This window comes from Bos taurus, chromosome 6, assembly GCF_002263795.3.
Source record: "Bos taurus isolate L1 Dominette 01449 registration number 42190680 breed Hereford chromosome 6, ARS-UCD2.0, whole genome shotgun sequence".
NCBI lineage: Eukaryota > Metazoa > Chordata > Mammalia > Artiodactyla > Bovidae > Bos > Bos taurus.
The window spans coordinates 100,004,133-100,026,710 of NC_037333.1; the positions used below are offsets into that span (position 1 = coordinate 100,004,133).

Consider the following 22,578-nt stretch of genomic DNA (forward strand, 5'->3'; position numbering starts at 1 on the left):
CTGCATGTGACAAGGAAGATTCAGTGCAGCCAGACAGCAAAACAAAACAGACTACCTATGAGATTCTAGTAGATGCTTAATAAACATTCTTTACAGTTTGCTTTCTCTAGGTTTCTTCAAGTCTTATGTAAATATCAAGAATGTTTTATCTACTAGGGATCAAATGCATGGCTTTAAAATAGAACATATAAGTCCTGCAGCCATGAAAAAATGATTAGTTCGGGAGTCTTTCTTGCCTGATAATTCTTGGTATTCATAGAGCAACTCGCTTAGTGAAAACATCTTGGTTCATTACCTCTCAGAACTAGAGGGAAAACTAGAGGCATTCAATAAGTGTTGGATGCCTAATTGAACAGATATACCTCTTTTGATTTAATAAACTATCAGGACTGAACAAGTGTTGTACCCTGTTGTAAAGCATATGGTAAAATGTGAGAACTAAACTGATTCTCTAGAGATTTGCCATGCAAGAACTGCTACTTGATTTTTATTTACTGTAGAAAATGGCTGTATTTCTAACATAAAATTAACAGACTTTACACAAATTTTCAGTTTTTTATTATGTTGTTGAATAATTTCTTTGGGTTTTACTCTTTCATGATTCCAGATACATGTGAAAGCTACTGGTAATTTCTGCTTGTCAAAATCAGGTTTGTAAGAATCTTTGCAAACACATATAGATGGGTTTGAACTTTGGTTTTTCTTTACGTTTTCTTAGGTACTTGACTTTGGGCAACTTACATTACATATGTGGGCCTCAATATTTTTGTCCATCACACAGGATGAGGATAAACCTAGGTTATGTATTTATTTATTTATTTATTTTTTTGTCTGTCAAAAATAAGCATTTTAATCAACAAGAACTCATAAATACATCTAATGCAACTTTCTAAGATACACTTGCTACAATTTTATATCCCTCTGAAAATGGCAAAAATTAATGAAAGATATAGCCTATTGGTAGCATATTAAAAGAAAACATATAAACATAAAATTATGCTTAGATATCAATGTTTCAGGGGTTTATCTTCCTTTGAAATAATTTAGATATCCAGTAATGATCCATTAATTAGCTCTATTTAATTATTCTAAGGTTTTAAATTCCCTAGAGTTCTTTTTTAAATTGAGATTATGTATTTATAGTGAATTTTAAATGAGATAATACATGCAAAACAATGTATTTTTTGCATTATTTACTGTATTCCAGAATGCATTTTCCAGTATAGTAAAGTGCATTTTTATTAATATTAACAGCAATGATAATATTAGTAATATCAAATTATAATAAAGTATTACCAGGGAAAGGTATATTTTTCTCAGAGGTGCACTATATCTATGAAATAGGAATGATGTTTAAACATATTTTCCTTTAAAAGCCACATTCCTAGGGAAAACATGGAATGAGTTTCACATATGCATCCTATAAGGCTCTGAGCAAGCTTTTGTTCTCACCTGTTTTGACATTGCATAATTGGATAGTAAACAATTATGTCACATGTTTGGCCTGTACTTAATAATTTTGAAAAGCCACTAGAGGGTGCTACTTTGTTAGGAAAATAAAAGCACCTCCCAACAGAAGTATTCAGTCGGCAGCGGCGACGTCTGATGTTAGGGGCCAGAACTGAGCTCTCTGCTGTGAGTATCCGGATAGAATTTATTCATTTATCGTTTATGTCGGAAGTAAATGGCAATAGAGTAGGCAAGCCACAAAAGTTGATACAAATAAAATCCTAGTCTTTTCTTTCAGTAAAGATTTATACCAATTCTGTTCTGCAAAAGCTGTATTTCTTACCAAACAAAATTCTGAGGCTATATGAGTTTCTTATGAGAGATAAGCTGGCTTTACTATGTAAGCTGTGTTTTGACAAGATATCTGTTGCTCTAAGTTTGGCATAATGATTTTCTTCCATTTTTGGTAGTTTTTATTATAAGGATGGGTGAAAATGAAGAGCTTGTATTATTTTTGCCCTCTGAAAAATCACATTTCAGTGATCCAAAGATCACAGATGTGTTCAAGTGGGTGAGCTGCAGATAAACTAAGTATGTGACCTTCATTTTCATTTCTCTGGGTTTAAAGTGAATGTTGTGCTGGTGAGAGGTTGTGTGAAATGTCAGCCTCAATTATGAATAACAATCTTTAGTCTATAGTTCATATTCAGTGGCAAGATCATCTTTGTGAAGCCAATTATCTAAGGATAAAACACAGTCAGCCTGGGTTTAGTCAAAAGATTTCTGCAGATTAACTCTTGTCTTTTCAGTCAACCATGAGGTAACAACAGAGATGGAGGAAGATTGTCAGTAGTTGGACAAGAGGAAGAAATGAATGGGGAAATCTAAAAGAATTAAAATTCTCCAATAGAAGTGAACTATGCAAAAACTGGGTGTTCTTAGGGTGTACATTTTTGATCCCTGATAGAGGAGTCAGTTTCTTGAGGATTGTTTTTTCCCACTCCATATAACTTCTGAAGTACTACTAGGGGGGAAAGTTTTGGATTTGACTTATGTTAGTAAAAGGAACAGCTAAGAAGTTTCAGACTAAACTATCTGGAAGGGTCTAGCTCCTCAAGTCTTCTGAGCTCTTCAGAGCCAAAGTAACTCATTACAAGTCTGTTTTGGACTTAATTACACAGAATATAGTCAGTTACTGGCTCATGGTATGTGTGTATGTCTTTGTGTGTGTGTGTGTTCTCCATACAGTCACATACACTTGATCACAACTTTTAAGAGATTATGTCAGTCAAGAGCTTAGTGTTACCCTACCCTAATTTTAATGTTAATCCAGCTTCTTTAGCTTGTTTATCTTTTGGAATAGCTTTAGTGAGTTAGGTGGTTATTCGTGGTAGGATTGAGGATGAATCAGAGGCTTGGATTACTATTCACTGTTGAGATGTTTTGAATTCCATCTTCCAATCTTTTGCAGAGAATTTGAGACTGGCAACATTTGGGTAGCACTAGAATATGAAAAAAAATTTTAACCATTTTTTCATGAATGTAGATCATGTTTATCTTTTTTTTGTAAATTCACTTGAGAAAAGCAAAGAAATGAATGGGATTATCTCATTGTCCATGTTAGGGAAGTAAGGAAACTCTAATTCACCCTTCTCTGGTCAGAGAGGGCTGAGTTTTTACTGAGAAAAATACCTCTAACTTACCATCTGTGTAAAAGCATGGATTACAGAAAATAATCTTGTATTAGAAGGAAGATGAGGGTTTTAAGCTCTCTGCTTCTGATGTGCCATTCTTAGTTGTGGCAAATGGATTTACCTTAAACCATGAACATCACTAAACTTTAGTTTATTTTTTTAATGAAAAAAATTTTTTATAAGAAGTAATTCAAGAGAATTGCTGGGAGTGACATATAAAAAAGTACCCTCAAGACCTTAAAGGCCAAATAGAAGTGTTGTCATGGTCTGTGACAATATGGTCAAATTGAGCCTTACTAGGTGAATTGAACACTACTAAGAAAATACTTTAGTATTTCTTAGGGAAGCCTGGTGTGCTGCAGTCCGTGGGGTTGCAAAGAGTTGGACACGACTGAGCAACTGAACTGAAGAAAATACCCTGTTTGTTTTTCCATTCCTTGATTTTCTGTAGCATTCCAACTTCTCATTCTATACATTTCTGTCTTGCAAATAACCATATTGAATGTTTCAGCCTGACAGCAGATGCTAAAGGTGTGATGACGAGGGAAGTAAAAGAAGGTAGTTTATCTTCTTGTGTAATACACAGTGTGCCTGCCAATAGCTGTGCTTTTGCTCTTGATTTCATCATAAATTTTCTATGACCTTATTCTTGCTTTAAGGCATATTACACTCTTGCCCTCTTAAGCTTAGATACTCAAATAATCCCAAGAAATTCCCTTTACTGACTTAAAACCTAAATGGACATGAAATTTAAAATATTGTACTTGGAATTTTGCTAAATTTTCCCATTTGGAAACTAGAGGGGACAAGTTTTCTCAGTAGCTTTATTTGGTATAGCTTCATGGTTCTCAAACCCTAAATCAAAGCTTTTCTGTATTGCCTCACTGGACTGAATTTTGTGTGTGAGTCCTCTTCTCTCACTTTGTATGTCCTTAAACCTTGTTTAAAAAGTAAGTTAGTCTTCATTTCACTGCTTGGGTTAATAACACACACATACCTATATGTATGGGGTAAGACAGATAGAGATCAAACAAATCAAAATATTACCTTTGTCCTTTATGATTGATAAAACTAATATTAGAGACTGTGACTTGGGGAAGTGATGATAATCTTAATACCAAACTCCAAGCTCAGCCAGAGCAGGCAGTTGGGAAGATCCTGGGTGGAAGTTGGCCCTTGTTCCACTGAAAGACAGGTGGAGTGTGTATACCATCTCAGATTAACTGGCTCCCTCCAGGATGTAGGCAATAGGGACCGAACTGCATTTACCTAATTCCTTTCTCAAACTCATCGGTCAGCTCACTGACTTTCTGGGAGGAGAAACTTTGGAAATGCCTCATTACAGAAACCCAAGGGGAGGAAAGAATGTCCCAAGACCACTACCACTCAAAATATTCTCCAGGGGGTTGTGTGTGTGTGTGTGTGTGTGTGTGTTTTTAACTTCATGGAGCTTAACCATTAAGGCTATGAAAAGTAAGATGGCTGCTGTTGTCTTAGTTGAGAAACTCTGTAGTCGATCAAGATGTCCTGCCCCTACCGCCATGAGGCTGTTGTCCTACCACCACTGACCTCTGACTTGTTGAGGACGTGCTTGGGAAGCCAGTGAGAGAGAGAGAGACCCTATTCCCTCAGAAGTGTCCAAAAGGACAGTCTGTGCTGCAGCTGAAAACTCTCTTCTTTTTATTCCCAACTCAAACTACTATCTAGCTACATTGTCCAAGTTTTTTAGAAGTTTTGTAATAATATCAAATGACCGAATGGAGCTATTCCAATAATAACACACCAAAAAACTAGAGGTCCTAAATATAAATCTCTGCCCACTACTAAATTCCTCAACAAAAATTAAAGTACAAATGTCAACTCCCTTGCATTTTACTGGTCAAATGAATTAGAGCTCAGAATCAAATTATGTGGCCTTTGTGATTTTAGAGAATTAGTGAAAAAAATGGTGCTTACCAATTTCTCATTCTGTCTAGCCTCAACAGAGATGTCTTACTGGCTGCAGAGGGTAAATTTCCTTCAACAGCTGCAGCCTGATTTGTTTCTCATGGAATGGGTTAACTCCTTTACAACTTCGGAAATAACATTAATTTATTGCAAAGTTTTTGATGTACCTAATTTTTTTAGAAAAGGGGGTCACAAAATTATTAAAGCACTGGCCCCATTCTCACCAAATTTAGAAAAAAAAAAAAGAACAATACTTAGCTCCTACAATAGTTTTTCCAGAGAAAATTGTGTTTCCCAAACTCAATTTTTAGTGATAGTAAAGATTCTAGAAGAGATTCATTGAGTTCTGAGAATAGCATGCACAGTCTTGATTTCGGTCTGACTAGGATGCCAGATTTTCAGAATCGATGATTTGGAAACTTGAATTCAACTGGGAGAAATCACCTATAAATATATTACCTTTGGCCCTAGAGAATTACCAGGTCTTGAGGAAAAACGCATTTATGAACACCATCTCTTTTCCAAGAAAGGGATGCTTGAGATGTGCTGAGCAAGTTTAGGACTTTGCTGGGGTCTTTCCATTATTATTTGGCATACTCTTGAGCCTTTTTTTGTGTGTGGGGGGTGCATTCCGATGGTGATTTAGTGTGGATTCTGTTTACTAATAAGTCCACCACTCTCTCTTTTTTCATGGTGGTTGATTCTACTGCTCTGGCTATGAAATTGCTAGAAATGAAATGAAATCTCCTAGAGAAAACTTCTCCTCTTTATCCTTCCTCCAGCTGGAGAAACATGTTCAGCAGATTCCTAAACTCACACTATCATTGATATTTTTTTAAAGCTTGTAGCCTTAAAAGGGTTCAGTGAGAAAAGGTATCTCCCTATGTTCTTCAAGAAAATGCTACTTGATGCAAAAATTTTCAACTAGGACCTCACCTATGTGCGATCCAAAAGTGCTCACAGAATTTAGGTATGTGATTAAAGACAATGCCTATATAAAGAGTTGTTGTAGTCGTTAAGTTGTGTTTGACTGTTTTGTGACCTCGTGGACTGTAGCCCTCCAGGCTCCTCTGCCTATGGGATTGCCCAGGCAAGAATACTGGAATGGGTTGCCATTTCCTTCTCCAGGGGATCTTCCCGACCCAGGGATCGAGCCTGCGTCTCCTGCATTGGCAGGCAGATTCTTGAGCATGGAGCCACTGGTGTTCCACTGACATGGTTGAGAAACATAGTAACATAAACAAAAATAGTTTCACCTGCTGTCCACAACGATAGATACTTCAAAGTCATGCTACAGCAGTCTGCTTCTGAAGGTCTCTGTGGCCCACACGGCATGATTTAAGGTGTGGAAAGCCCTGCTTGTGTAAAAACAGCCTCTCACTCTATGAAACACAGTCACACATCTGTGGACAAGCCATGGTAAGCTGCAGTCCTCCACCAAATGTAGAACTGCATAGTGACCTATTCCTTTAAAATGCAAGTCCTAAAGCTGCCACCAAGGCTGCACTGATTATAAGCACACCACACAACTGTGATGTTGGCGACTCTGGCGGGGACTCTTCTTCGCTGAGACTGATATCCTGACCACTCGGGGTACTCAGGGGCCAGCTTGCCTGCCAATGGACCAGACCCAGAAGCCGCAACTGGGGACCCTTTTGTCCCTGGTCTCCTCCTGACGCAGACACCTGGCCAGAGTGCCCCGACCGGTAAGGAAGAAGAGACTTTATTGACCTCTCTCCCCTTCCCTCTCTCTTTTCTCTCCTTAACCCTTCCTATCCTTCCCTGTTTTTCTAGTCCCCCGGTCCTGGATGCAGGAATCTGGTCGAAAGCCCTCAGCCTGTGCTGAGGATTGGAGACTGATAACCTCCTCTTGGCAGAGAACTCGAATTCTGGTTCTGAGCTGGTCTGATTTGTGGTAGGGCCGAGTTCCAGTCCTCCTTTCTCTGGAGGCCCAGGGAAAAGTCCCACAATGCCTGGGTATCTGTAGGTGGCAGGAGACCTCTGTAAGGCTACCCCTTTGGCACCCCCTCTCTCGCCTCCTCCTGCTGCTTCTTTCAACCTGGCTTCCTCTCCTCCCTTGAAATCTTTGATGTTAGTACTTGGATCTGAAGTTCTGTGTCTCTATAGGAGGTTTTCTGAGAGACTGTATTCTGGTATTTAAGGGCTTCCCTGGTGGTGCAGAGGTTAAAGTGTCTGCCTGCAATGTGGGAGACCTGGGTTCTATCCCTGGGTCAGGAAGATCCCCTGGAGAAGGAAATGGCAACCCACTCCAGTATTCTTGCCTGGAGAATCCCAAGGATGGAGGAGCTTGGTGGGCTACAGTCCATGGGTCGAAAAGAGTCGGACACGACTAAGCGATTTCACTTTCACACAACTCTGAAAGTCAGTTGCCTGGTGCAATATAAAGCCCCCAGAAACCACCAGGAGTCAATCACAGACAGAGCCTGACTTCACCCAGTGCCTCATGATTCAGTATTGTTTTCGCTTGCCAGATTATACTACATGTCTGTTTCTCAGTATTCCTGGCTCAAGGCACCGTATCCTAACACTCCCTTGATGCGAACTCCCAGATCTTGGGTAAAGGCAGAATCTACTGTGTAAAACATGGGACTTGGAATAACAGAACCGAATGCCTACACTCTATAGTTAGCTGCATCATAGGGGAGGGAGAGGCCAAAGGAGCTGGGCTAGTCATGTCCAGTTCTTCTCTGAAATTCACCAGTCGGGTAACTCACCCCATCTTGTGCACAAAAAGCTGGTGGTATTTAGGACATTTAGGATGTTTCTCCTCATGGAAAACAGAACTTGATTGGATCTTCCCCCTATAGCCTCCTTTGATAGCTTGTTCTACCCTCCAGAATGCAAAACCGAAACCAACCAATCAAACACAAAAGACTTATGTGTTCTAAGTAATTGAGGAGCTCAACAGTTGAGTGACTCAACTGATGCACGATCAATTTCAATTCTGCTGCAGGTTTCCCCAGGTGCTTTACATATGTTAGCTGTAACTGATCTCTTCAAACACTTGATGTAACATATTTCTGGAAATGCTTGGTGAAATCTTGTTTTCCATAAGTAGGTTGGAAAGATTTCAAATAACACAGATGAGAAAGAAAAATGGAATGAATAGGAAAAGGATTCAAAGTGTGCAGTTGATACAGGGAGAGGTAATTACATTAAATTAAATGAAGTAATAGTTTTGTGAAAGGACTTGGCAAACCTGTAATACCATATGAAGGCAAAATTTTAGCTTTTACATTCTTTGCAAATGGATTGCAATTTGAAGTCCACAGTTCCTATGGTAAGAGTTTTGGGAGGAACTCTAAAATCGAGTTTTGAACTTTATCTTAAAGAAATGCCTTGAAATGATCTCTGTTGCCTTGGAGTCTATGTTCACGGTCACCCACTTAATGAATGGCCAAATGGAACCAAAAGACCATATGGTTCTCTTAATGACTGGTGCAAGGGCTGGTGTTTGCCTAGATTGGTGTGAAATGCATGGGTGCCAGGGCATGAGATGCTGACAGAGATAAAAACTTGGCCATAAAAAATATTAGTAATGTCAACTCTAAATATGAAGAAAAAAAAAGAAAAATAAATATGAAGGAAAAGAGATATGTATATTTTAGAATCTAGCAGATTAATTCCCTCTTTGCTTTCTTATTTTATAAAGTCAGGAAATGATTTGATCAGTAATGGCTTCTTTAAAAAATAGCAAACCAATATTAGAAAGACCCCAATCTATGTTCTACTTTCCTTTAAGTTTAGTGTATATAAATATTTTATCCAGGGGACTAATTAACAACTTGTTATTTTGCATTTTACTTAAATGATTAGTTCAAAGATGTGTCGTGTCTTAATGAAATACCTCCTTTCAATGAAAAAAAAAATCCTTATGGATCTTACAACAGACGGTAAGTTCTGCTATAATCCGGGTTTTGAAAACGTGAAATTGCTCTGACACAGTTGATGTTTTAGGAAACTTTGAGCACAACACAGATTTTGTCTGTGCTTTGAACAGTTTTGTTTGTAAAAAAAAAAAAAAAAAATACAGGTGGATGTAATGAACTGCAGTCAGCTGAATCCAGTTGCATAGGAATTCACACAACACACATGCTCGCATCTCAAGTTCTACCAGGTATGTATTAGAAGCCACACTCACTCACATCTGATGTTAGAACTTTCAGATCCATTTCAGGTAACCCTCCTTCCATCATTTTACAATGACTCACAGGTGCAACCCTTATGTAATCTTCATGTCTTTTTCAAGGTAAAGTGCCATGTTTGTTGTAGTATTTATGCATTTTGAAACTATTTCATGTGTATAAAATTGTGCTACCATTTTTATTAGGTTTCAGTCTTTAAAAAAAATTTGTCACTGATGTGGTTTCTGAGAGTTGCATTCCAGGACTCATTTTCTCACAAGCCCTCTGGCTTTTATTGTGTGCTTTTGCAAAGCAAGGTAATTTTATGGACTGCATATGTCATGTTCCAGCAGAACTGACTGGATTTTAAATACAGTTTTTCACTTTTATTTATATTTTGGAGAAACAAGTAATACTGACTCTATTTCTCTTCTTCCATTCCCCCTAACTTTGTTGATAGTATTGTTGGTTTATTGCAAGATTCCTTCATGGTATCTGTTGGCTAGCTTCTGGGGGGAGCAAATTTGTGTTCATTTGGACTGTGAACAATTTTGTGAAGAGATATACCTTTGAAACCAGGCAGAAACTTGTAGGAATCTGACTTTACGCTCAGAGATATTGACAACATACATTCTTGTATTTTATTATGCTCTGCTTTTGAGATAAACTTTGGCAGTTAACAAGTTCCATATTTAATAAATATGTATAAAAATATGCATAAGGAAAAACTTTTGGAGGGTTTTATTTTTATTTTGTGCATCTGTCACAGGCTACGTGAATACTATCACATTAATAGTATATGCATCCACTCTACTCTGATATTTATTGTATTTGTATTGAGAAACCCCTTTTTCTCTTCTTTTTCAAACATTGAAGTATAATTGATAAGTAAAATTGTAAGATATATTAATAAAGCATCAGTTCAGTTCAGTCGCTCAGTTGTGTCCAACTCTTTGCGACACCTGATGCAGCACACCAGGCCTCCCTGTCCATCACCAACTCCTGGAGTTTTTCAAACTCATATCCAATGAGTCAGTGATGCCATCCAACCATCTCATCCTCTGTTGTCCCCTTCTCCTCCTGTCCTCAATCTTTCCCAGCATCAGGGTCTTTTCAAATGAGTCAACTCTTCACATCAGGTGGCCAAAGTATTGGAGTTTCAGCCTCAACATCAGTCCTTCCAATGAATATTCAGGACTGATTTCCTTTAGGATGGACTGGTTGGATCTCCTTGAAGCCCAAGGGACTCTCAAGAGTCTTCTCCAACACCACAGTTCAAAAGCATCAATTCTTTGGCACTCAGCTTTCTCTAGAGTCCAACTCTCACATCCATACATGACTACTGGAAAAACCATAGCCTTGACTAGACAGACCTTTGTTGACAAAGTAATCTCTCTGCTTTTTAACGTGCTGTCTAGGTTGGTCATAACTTTCCTTCCAAGGAGCAAGCGTCTTTTAATTTCATGGCTGCAGTCACCATGTGCAGTGATATTGGAGCCCCCTCCCCCCCAAATAAAGTCAGCCACTGTTTCCACTGTTTTCCCATCTATTTGCCACGAAGTGATGGGACTAGATGCCATGCTCTTAGTTTTCTGAATGTTTTAAGCCAACTTTTTCACTCTCCTCTTTCACTCTCCCAAAAGGCTTTTTAGTTCTTCTTCACTTTCTACCATAAGGGTGTGTCATCTGCATATCTGAGGTTATTGATATTTCTCCCGGCAATCTTGATTCCAGCTTGTGCTTCTTCTAGTCCAGCATTTCATCATGATGTACTCTGCATATAAGTTAAATAAGCAGGGTGACAATATACAGTGTTGACATACTCCTTTTTCTGTTTGGAACCAGTCTGTTGTTCCATGTCCAGTTCTAACTGTTACTTCTTGACCTGCATACAGATTTCTCAAGAGGCAGGTCAGGTGGTCTGGTATTCTGATCTCTTTCAGAATTTTCCACAGTTTATTGTGATCCACACAGTCAAAGGCTTTGGTGTAGTCAATAAAGCAGAAATAGATATTTTTTCTGAAACTCTCTTGCTTTTTCGATGATCCAGCGGATGTTGGCAATTTGATCTGTTTCCTCTGCCTTTTCTAAAGCCAGTTTGAACATCTGGAAGTTCATGGTTCACGTTTTGTAAAGCCTGGTTTGGAGAATTTTGAGTATTACTTTACTAGCATGTGAGATGAGTGCAATTATGCAGTAGTTTGAGCATTCTTTGGCATTACCTTTCTTTGGGATTGGAATGAAAACTGACCTTTTTCAGTCCTGTGGCCACTGCTGAGTTTTCCAAATTTGCTGCCATATTGAGTGCAGCACTTTCATAGCTTCATCTTTTAGGATTTGAAATAGCTCAACTGGAATTCCACCACCTCCACTAGCTTTGTTTGTAGTGATGCTTCCTAAGGGCCACTTGACTTCACATTCCAGGATGTCTGGCTCTACATAAAGTATACCCCATGATAATTTGATATATGTATATGTTATAAAGGGATTCCTAGGTGGCTCAGTGGTAAAGAATCCACTTGCCAGTGCAGGAGACACAGGAGATGCAGGTTCCATCCCTGGGTCAGGAACATCCCCTGGTGGAAGGAAATGGCAAGCTACTCCAATATTCTTTCCCAGAGAATCCCATGGATAGAAGAGCCTGGCAGGTTACAGTCCATGGAGTCAAAAAGAGTCAGACATGAGTGAATGACTTAGCACACATGCATACGTTATAAAAGGTTTCCTCCCATGTAGTTAATTAACACATCTATCACATCACATATTTTATCTTTTTTTTAAGAAACTCCTTTGCTTTTCTATATTCCCTCTCCGATTCATCATGTCCTATGCCCCACGCACAGTCATAGTGCATAAAACATAAGTTATAGACCAAAAGTTCAATGATGTGAAGGAAGTGTGTGTGGCCGTAAAAGCTGAAAAGAAATATTAATATTTATTTACTTTCTTCTGTGTTCCAGGAAGTTGGCTACCTTGTTCACTGATAATATATCTCATTCATTGACACTGATGTTTTCTTCTCTACTGTCTGTCTTTAGCACTCAATCTGGTTTGAAGCATTTCGATCTAATGCAGTAGTTGAGGGGTTGGAGTTGCAGAGTCTTGAAAGCCAAGTAGCCTGGTTGTCTCTAGATTCTTAAAATAAAGGATAAAAGTGGAACATTAAAACATATATCTATCTATCTATATATATACACATACACACACATATATATATCATTCAATCTTCGCAGAATCCCTTATAGTTTTCACTCTCCATTTTAGCAGATGAAGAAGCTAAAGCTCATGGAAGGTTATTAGCTGTCCTAGTATCATGTGGTGTCAGAGTCATAAGTCCATTTCTGTCCTCTGATAAGTGAACACAAAGATGAAATTCGATTTGTAAGAGATTTATTGAGGGAAATGCCTGTGGAAGACAGGGAGTAGGAGAGTCTTCAGACAACGATACAGGTCTGACCCCCAGGAAAGGAGAGGAAGGAAGCAAAAGTCACAGACTGAATGGAAGTCTCAGCCAGGCCAGTGCCTCAGGGAATCCCTGGACAAAAGATGCCCATTAGAGGAGTCCTGCACTGGGGAGATGGAGAAGGCGATGGCACCCCACTCCAGGACTCTTGCCTGGAAAATCCCACGGACGGAGGAGCCTGGAAGGCTCCAGTCCATGGGGTCACTAAGAGTCGGGCACGACTGAGCGACTTCACTTTCACTTTTCACTTTCATGCATTGGAGAAGGAAATGGCAACCCACTCCAGTATTCTTGCCTGGAGAATCCCAGGGACAGAGGAGCCTTGTGGGCTGTCGTCTATGGGGTCGCACAGAGTTGGACACGACTGAAACGACTTAGCAGCAGCAGCACTGGAGAGAAACGGCCAGGTTCTAGTTCCCCTGCCACTCAGTCTTGGGTTGGGAGCAGCCCAGGGGAAGCATGGACTCTCTGAGCCCTGAATTGGACCCAAAGGTGTAGACATCAGGGGGCTGCCAGTCAACTGTGATCCCACGAGAAGATTCTACTAAAAGGAGATTTGAGCAATACACCTCTATGGACACCCAGGTCATAACTCAAGCTGAGATCTGCCTGAGTACTAAGTTCTTCCCTACAAGGATAATACATGGCTCAGGGGCAGGGGTCATTTCCCACCAATGCAAATGACATCCTCTAACTTTTATAAGATGGTAATGATGATTTCTTAAAGAAAATAGATCAAAATATTATTTTATTTGTGAAACTTATTTGTGAAAAGAAGGGAAGTGAAAATCAAAGAAGAAAAGGAAAGATACACCTATTTGATTGCAGAGTTCCAAAGAATAGTGAGGAGAGATAAGAAAGCCTTCCTCAGCAATCAATGCAAAGAAATAGAGGAAAATAATAGAATGGGAAAGACTAGAGATCTCTTCAAGAAAATTAGAGATACCAAGGGAACATTTCATGCAAAGATGGGCTCAATAAAGGACAGGGACCTAACGGAAGCAGAAGATGTTAAAAAGAGGTGACAAGAATACACAGAGTTCAGTTCAGTTGTTCAGTCGTGTCCGACTCTTTGCTACCCCATGAATCTCAGCACGCCAGGACTCCCTGTCCATCACCAACTCCTGGAGTTCACTCAGACTCACGTCCATCAAGTCAGTGATGCCATCCAGCTATCTCATCCTCTGTCATCCCCTTCTGCTCCTGCCCCCAATCTTTTCCAGCATCAGAGTCTTTTCCAATGAGTCAACTGTTTGCATGAGGTGGCCAAAGTACTGGAGTTTCAGCTATAGCATCATTCCTTTCAAAGAAATCCCAGGGCTGATCTCCTTCAGAATGGACTGGTTGGATCTCCTTGCAGTCCAAGGGACTCTCAAGAGTCTTCTCCAATACCATAGTTCAAAAGCATCAATTCTCTGGTGCTCAGCTTTCTTCACAGTCCAACTCTCACATCCATACATGACTACTGGAAAAACCATAGCCTTGACTAGACAGACCTTTGTTGGCAATGTAATGTCTCTGCTTTTCAATATGTAATCTAGGTTGGTCATAACTTTTCTTCCAAGGAGTAAGCATCTTTTAATTTCATGGCTGCAGTCACCATCTGCAGTGATTTTGGAGCCAAAAAAAAAATAAAGTCTGACACTGTTTCCAGTGTTTCCCCATCTATTTCCCACAAAATGATGGGACCAGATGCCATGATCTTCGTTTTCTGAATGTTGACCTTTAAGCCAACTTTTTCACTCTCCTCTTTCACTTTCATCAAGAGACTTTTGAGTTCTTCTTTCCTTTCTGCCATAAGGGTGGTGTCATCTGCATATCTGAGGTTATTGATATTTCTCCCGGCAATCTTGATTCCAGCTTGTGCTTCTTCCAGCCCAGCGTTTCTCATGATGTACTCTGCATATAAGTTAAATAAGCAGGGTGACAATATACAGCCTTGACCTACTCCTTTTCCTATTTGGAACTAGTCTGTTGTTCCATGTCCAGTTCTAACTGTTGTTTCCTGACCTGCATATAGGTTTCTCAAGAGGCAGGTCTTTCAGAGTTTTCCACAGTTTATTGTGATCCACACAGTCAAAGGCTTTGGCATAGTCAATAAAGCAGAAATAGATGTTTTTCTGGAACTCTCTTGCTTTTTCCATGATCCAGCGGATGTTGGCAATTTGATCTCTGGTTCCTCTGCCTTTTCTAAAGCCAGTTTGAACATCTGGAAGTTCAAGGTTCACATATTGCTGAAGCCTGGCTTGGAGAATTTTGAGCATTACTTTACTAGTGTATGAGATGAGTGCAATTGTTCAGTAGTTTGAGCATTCATTGGCATTGGCTTTCTTTGGGATTGGAATGAAAACTGACCTTTTCCAGTCCTGTGGCCACTACTGAGTTTTCCAAATTTGCTGGCATATTGAGTTCAGCACTTTCACAGCGTCATCTTTCAGGATTTGAAATAGCTCCACTGGAATTCCATCACCTCCACTAGTTTTGTTCATAGTGATGCTTTCTAAGGCCCACTTGACTTCACATTCCAGGATGTCTGGCTCTAGGTGAATGATCACACCATCGTGATTTTCTTGGTCGTGAAGATCTTTTTTGTACAGTTCTTCTGTGTATTCTTGCTACCTCTTCTTAATATCTTCTGCTTCTATTAGGTACATACTATTTCTGTCCTTTATAGAGCCGATCTTTGTGTGAAATGTTCCCTTGGTATCTCTGATTTTCTTGAAGAGATTTCTAGTCTTTCCCATTCTATTGTTTTCCTCTATTTTTTTGCATTGATCGCTGAGAAAGGCTTTCTTATCTCTCCTTGCTATTCTTTGGAACTCTGCATTCAGATGTTTATAGCTTTCTTTTTCTCCTCTGCTTTTCACTTCTCTTCTTTTCACAGCTATTTGTAAGGCCTCCCCAGACAGCCATTTTGCTTTTTTGCATTTCTTTTCCATGGGGATGGTCTTGATCCCTGTATCCTGTACAATGTCATGAACCTCCATCCATAGTTCATCAGGCACTCTATCTATCAGATCTAGGCCCTTAAATCTATTTCTCAATTCCACTGTATAATCATAAGGGATTTGATTTAGGTCATACCTGAATGGTCTAGTGGTTTTCCCTACTTTCTTCAGTTTAAGTCTGAATTTGGCAATAAGGAGTCCATGGTCTGAGCCACAGTCAGCTCCTGGTCTTGTTTTTGCTGACTGTATAGAGCTTCTCCATCTTTGGCTGCAAAGAATATAATCAATCTGATTTTGGTGTTGACCATCTGGTGATGTCCATGTGTAGAGTCTTCTCTTTTGTTGTTGGAAGAGGGTGTTTGCTATGACCAGTGCATTTTCTTGGCAAAACTCTATTAGTCTTTGCCCTGCTTCATTCAGTATTCCAAAGGCTAAATTTGCCTGTTACTCCAGGTGTTTCTTGACTTCCTACTTTTGCATTCCAGTCCCCTATAATGAAAAGGACATCCTTTGGGGGTGTTAGTTCTAAAAGATCTCGTAGGTCTTCATAGAACCGTTCAAATTCAGCTTCTTCAGCATTACTGTTTGGGGCATAGACTGTGATATTGAACGGTTTGCCTTGGAAACGAACAGAGATCATTCTGTCGTTTTTGAGACTGCATCCAAGTAGTGCTTTTCGGATTCTTTTGTTGACCATGATGGCTACTCCATTTCTTGAAGAACTATACAAAAAATATCTTCATGACCCAGATAATCATGATGATGTGATCACTCACCTAGAGCCAGACATCTTGGAATGTGAAGTCAAGTGGGCCTTAGGAGGCATCACTACGAACAAAGCTAGTGGGGATGATGGAATTCCAGTTGAGTTATTACAAATCCTGAAAGATGATGCTGTGAAAGTGCTGGGCTCAATATGCCAGCAAATCTGGAAAACTCAGCAGTGGCCACAGGACTGGAAATGGTCAGTTTTCATTCCAATCCCAAAGAAAGGCAATGCCAAAGAATGCTCAGTCTACTGCACAATTGCACTCATCTTATACACTAGTAAAGTAATGCTCAAAATTCTCCAAGCCAGGCTTCAGCAATATGTGAACTGTGAACTTCCAGATGTTCAAGCTGGTTTTAGGAAAGGCAGAGGAACCAGAGATCAAATTGCCAACCTCTGCTGGATCATGGAAAAAGGAAGAGAGTTCCAGAGAAACAACAATTTCTGCTTTATTGACTATGCCAAAGCCTTTGACTGTGTGGATCACAATAAACTGTGGAAAATTCTGAAAGAGATGGGAATACCAGACCACCTGACCTGCCTCTTGAGAAACTTGTATGCAGGTCAGGAAGCAACAGTTAGAACTGGACATGGAACGACAGACTGATTCCAAATAGGAAAAGGAGTACATCAAGGCTGTATATTGTCACCCTGCTTATTTAACTTCTATGCAGAGTACATCATGAGAAATGCTGGGCTGGAGGAAGCAGAAGCTGGAATCAAGTTTGCTGGGAATAATGTCAATAACCTCAGATATGCAGATGACACCACCCTTATGGCAGAAAGTGAAGAGGAACTAAAAACCCTCTTGATGAAAGTGAAAGAGGAGAGTGAAAAAGTTGGCTTAAAGCTCAACATTCAGAAAATGAAGATTATGGCATCTGGTCCAATCATTTCATGGGAAATAGATGGGAAACAGTGGCTGACTTTATTTTTCTGGGCTCCAAAATCATTGGAGATGGTAATTGCAGCCATGAAATTAAAAGACGTTTACTCCTTGGACAGAAAGTTATGACCAACCTAGACAGCATGTTAAAAAGCAGAGAGATTACTTTGCCAACAAAGATCTGTCTAGTCAAGGCTATGGTTTTTCCAGTAGTCATGTATGGATGTGAGAGTTGGACTCTAAAGAAAGCTGAGCACCAAAGAATTGATGCATTTGAACTGTGGTGTTGAGGCGACTCAAAGAGTCCCTTGGACTGCAAGGAGATCCAACCAGTCCATCCTAAAGGAGATCAGTCCTGGGTGTTCATTGGAAGGACTGATGCTGAAGCTGAAACTCCAATACTTTGGCCACCTGATGTGAAGAGCTGACTCATTGGAAAAGATCCTGATGCTGGGAAAGATTGAGGGCAGGAGGAGAAGGGGATGACAGGATGAGATGTTTGGATGGCATCACCAATCAATGGACATGAGTTTGGTTAGGCTCTGGGAATTGGTGATGAACAGGGAGGCCTGGCATGCTGCTGTTCATGGGGTCCAAAGAGCTGGACATGACTGAGCAACTGAATTGAATTGAATGATGATTTCTTAAAGAAAATAGATCAAAATATAATTTTAAATTAATTCAAATTGAATTGAGGAAAAAGCAAAATGCACTCTGATTCTACTGTTTTTGATTGACTTTACCTTTAAATAAAATGTTATTAAAATAAAAAATAATGCCCTCACTCACCTCCAAATAATATAACCTAAGTAAATTTGTGGGTTGATGTGCAGACACAGCTTCAGTATAGGTTTCTAAGTCTCCTAGCTTTCAACAGCTTGCTTCATCCAAGACCCTCCTAAAACTTTGCAGCTGCCACTGAATAGCCAAGAACAGAGAAGCAATTTTCTAGAGCAAAATTTCTAATGTTGGCAGCATATTAGAATCAGCATGAAGGGATAGTTAACACTTCCTATGGCAGTTCTCTACCTCCAGCCAATTAAATCAGAATCTCTCAGGGTGGAGTCTAGCCATCAATGTTTATCAAAGGTTTGCAGATGATTTCAATGTGTATTCAGGGTTGAGAGTTACCGTTGTAAAGGATATTTGCCTGAACTAAAAGAAAAGATATATCTTTGAAAATTCTTCTAAATGTTCTCTTCCATTTCCACTCGTATCCACCTCAGGGAGTTACCCAATTAGTTCAAGAATGTCCCTCAGTTCAGTTCAGTTCAGTCATGCAGTCGTGTCCGACTCTTTGCGACCCCATGAATTGCAGCACTCCAGGCCTCCCTGTCCATCACCAACTCCTGGAGTTCACTCAGACTCACGTCCATCGAGTCAGTGATGCCATCCAGCCATCTCATCCTCTGTCGTCCCCTTCTCCTCCTGCCCCCAATCCTTCCCAGCATCAGAGTCTTTTTCCAATGAGTCAACTCTTCGCATGAGGTGGCCAAAGTACTGAAGTTTCAGCTTTAGCATCATTCCTTCCAAAGAAATCCCAGGGCTGATCTCCTTTAGAATGGACTGGTTGGATCTCCTTGCAGTCCAAGGGACTCTCAAGAGTCTTCTCCAACACCACAGTTCAAAAGCATCAATTCTCTGGCGCTCAGCTTTCTTCACAGTCCAACTCTCTCATCCATACATGACCACAGGAAAAACCAGAGCCTTGACTAGACAGACCTTTGTTGGCAAAGTAATGTCTCTGCTTTTGAATATGCTATCTAGGTTGGTCATAACTTTCCTTCCAAGGAGTAAGCGTCTTTTAATTTCATGGCTGCAGTCACCATCTGTAGTGATTTTGGAGCCCAGAAAAATAAAGTCTGACACTGTTTCCACTGTTTCCCCATCTATTTCCCATGAAGTGATGGGACCAGAATCCATGATCTGGTCCCAAGAATGTCCCTATAGGCCACTAAGCTTAAATTTTTTTTTTGGTTTCTATGACAGTAATCCTATACAAAATTTTCCTATCAATGCAAATATAAATGGAATTTAACTTGCATTCACATTTCTGTTTTCACTGTACTTTAACTTGAGCACATCTGTATATTTTTATACAAAGTCATGATACAAATCATAGTAAGAAGGAATCCTGGTTTCCTGGCTATAGTCAGCAGTGTGGCTTTCAGAAGTGCCCAGAATTCTAACAAATGCTGGAAGTAGTGGTAAAGAGGAGACTTTCTGTCTTTACATGGCAAAGCATATTGCCACATTTTCTCAAAATTTGAAAGAAAAATAGGAAGAGAGTTAAGAGTATGCACTGAAGTGAATGGAGAGTTCAGATTAGGTGTGTTTTATTTATAATATTGTTTTTCTCTTAAATGAATATCAGTGAAAGCAATATATCCATTGTAAAACTCTGGCAAAAGATGCTGTACACAGATGAAAATAATACATTTAATATTAATATTAGTTATTTGTTCAGAAATCCAAGTTGGTCAATATATTTGCCTCCGGTGAGCTCTACGTGTTAGATTAGGATGAATTGATCAAGGTGCAGTGTTGGTACCTAACCTCCATTGTAGTATTGATTTTTCTCTATTATCAAGAAAAAACAAAAGCCCCACCTCTACCCATCTGAAGATCGAGAGTGGAGATGGAGTGCTGGAAGCTACCAGAAACAGGCAATAAGGGGATGTATTGTCTGTAGAAAAAGTTAAAAACAATAATAAAACTAACTAAAATTTAATTTTTAAAATATCATCATGCATTGGCAATTCTAAAATGATGTCAGTGATGAAAATGCTGCTGCAGCTGCTAAGTCACTTAAATACTCCTCCCTAAAAAAATACATTTTCTTGGTCTAAGTTCTAAATTATGACTCATTACTTTTTAAAAACTTACTTTAACATGAATGTTGTATTCTGCCTCTTCATTGTATTCTCCATGGAATATTCCCATTTATATAATTGACCTCTGACATGTGAGGTCAGTTACGTACCATGTTTCTAGGGCTTGTTTGTAAAGGTTTGGTTTCCCTCTAGCTTGCTTAGGGCAGAACTTGTCTCTAACCTCTGTCACAATGTATAGTCCCGTTAACCTTAAACAATAGGTTAAAAATAAAAACAGTGGCACAGAAAGTGTAAAGATTAGTTACATCAATTTTGTCTTTCTTTGTGATAATTTGGAGCTTTCATTTGTGTTTACACGGTGAAATAATGCAGACTGAGGTAATTTTTTGGTAAATGCAAATTTTAGTTCTTACATGAAATATTTTACTGAATTAAAGTAATGTCTTTAAAATTGGAATTTACTCTTCTTTTTATATTTTAATTGCTTTAAAACTAAAGGACTACCAGGGAATAAAACATCATGTCAGGATGATTTAGTAGGTTTAGACATCTTGGTATTATTGAACTTCACTTTAAAAACTGGCGTGATTACATTTAGACAAAATTTAATAAAAGGAAAAATTCACTGTCTTCCTATCTTTTCTGGCTATTACTCATTCTATGTCATGATTATTATTGAAAATAATTCTGTTGTATAGAGTAGGATAGTAATGAGAAATGCTGTGCTCTCAGGGCCAAATAAGCCATGGATGACACTGCTCAACTGCTTTTACAAAGAGCTTAAAGTCACCTAACAGAACTTGTATTTTTTTGTTCATTGTATCAGTTTTCCCCTTTTCTCCATTCCTACCTCCTCCTTTGCCTACTCCTAACGTCTAATCTCCTAGGGCAGAAAATGTCTCCTAGAAAAGTAGAAGGAAGTCATTAATTAAAGTTACAGTTCTGATTTTCCTGTGTTGTCAAAGAGGCTTAAGCTAATCCTGTCACAGACCTGGTCAAAGATTAGCTGAGAAAGCCTGAAGAAATCAGTGAGATTGATTTGTCCAACCCTAAGGGAAGTGTGACGAGTATTCTATTGAGAAAGGTAATCTAATTTGGGCCATCCAAAGGAAACTGGTCAGATTAAATGGTCACTATACAGTCGAGTTCCGTTCAGCAGAAATGTTCACACATTTAACTGTTGTTTAATGGGTACGCAAAGCTGACAACTTCTCTTTGAGGTGTATTTGGAGGGTGAAAGGAAAAAATGGCTCTCATAGCTCTAAATAGATTTAGGCTATAAAAGTTTGGAATTTGAAGAAGTGTGAGATTGGAAGAATCATTGCCCCTGTATTCCTGCTTCCGAACAGAATGACATCAAAGTACTCATGGAAAAATAAAGGCAGTGTCTGTCAATGAGAAAATTTGGAGCTGGTGTTCATCTCTACACTAAATAACTGCATGAACATGTTGAATTACATACATCTAGGTGAAAATGGAGAGACTGAGTAATAGGGTCTGTTTAAGCCACCCTTTCGGATTAGCTTTAACGGTGTCTTTAAGATTGATTAGAGCTGCTGCTGCTAAGTCACTTCAGTCGTGTCCGACTCTGTGTGACCCTATAGATGGCAGCCCACCAGGCTCCCCTGTCCCTGGGATTCTCCAGGCAAGAACACTGGAGTGGGTTGCCATTTCCTTCTCCAGTGCATGAAAGTGAAAAGTGAAAGTGAAGTCGCTCAGCCGTGTCTGACTCTTCACGACCCTATGGACTGCAGCCTACCAGGCTCCTCTGTCCATGGGATTTTCCAGACAAGAGAAATGTGCTAAAAATAAGTATCCTGTTTTCTTTGGTGTTTGTCAATAAGAAATAATTCTCTAAATCATATTGAACTTTTACAAAAATAAACTAGAGGAAAGTATCTTCAACTAAAACATATGACTTGAGGACTCAAATACCTATGACACATTCCTGTATCATTATTATGATTAGTATCATTTTGATGACCATCAGATAAGATCAGATCAGATCAGATCAGTCGCTCAGTCGTGTCCGACTCTTTGTGACCCCATGAATCGCAGCACGCTTGGCCTCCCTGTCCTTCACCAACTCCCGGAGTTCACTGAGACTCACGTCCATCGAGTCAGTGATGCCATCCAGCCATCTCATCCTCTGTCGTCCCCTTCTCCTCTTGCCCCCAATCCCTCCCAGCATCAGAGTCTTTTCCAATGAGTCAACTCTTCGCATGAGGTGGCCAAAGTACTGGAGTTTCAGCTTTAGCATCATTCCTTCCAAAGAAATCCCAGGGCTGATCTCCTTCAGAATGGACTGGTTGGATGTCCTTGCAGTCCAAGGGACTCTCAAGAGTCTTCTCCAACACCACAGTTCAAAAGCATCAATTGATGACCATAGATGTTTTAATTTCTTGAATTTTATTTATTTAGCTATTCTTGAAACATATTAAAA

The 22,578-nt window shown here is 39.5% G+C and overlaps 1 protein-coding gene across 1 annotated transcript in view; it reads left to right on the forward strand.

The window, feature by feature from the left end:
* The first annotated feature begins 1,584 nt into the window (after positions 1-1,584).
* The window catches only part of ARHGAP24 (Rho GTPase activating protein 24), an 881,574-nt gene continuing 860,580 nt past the window's right edge, over positions 1,585-22,578 (forward strand). Inside the window, exon 1 of the mRNA XM_024993366.2 lies at positions 1,585-1,635. The gene's annotated coding sequence lies outside the window, so the exon portion shown is untranslated. The remainder of the gene's footprint in view (positions 1,636-22,578) is intronic.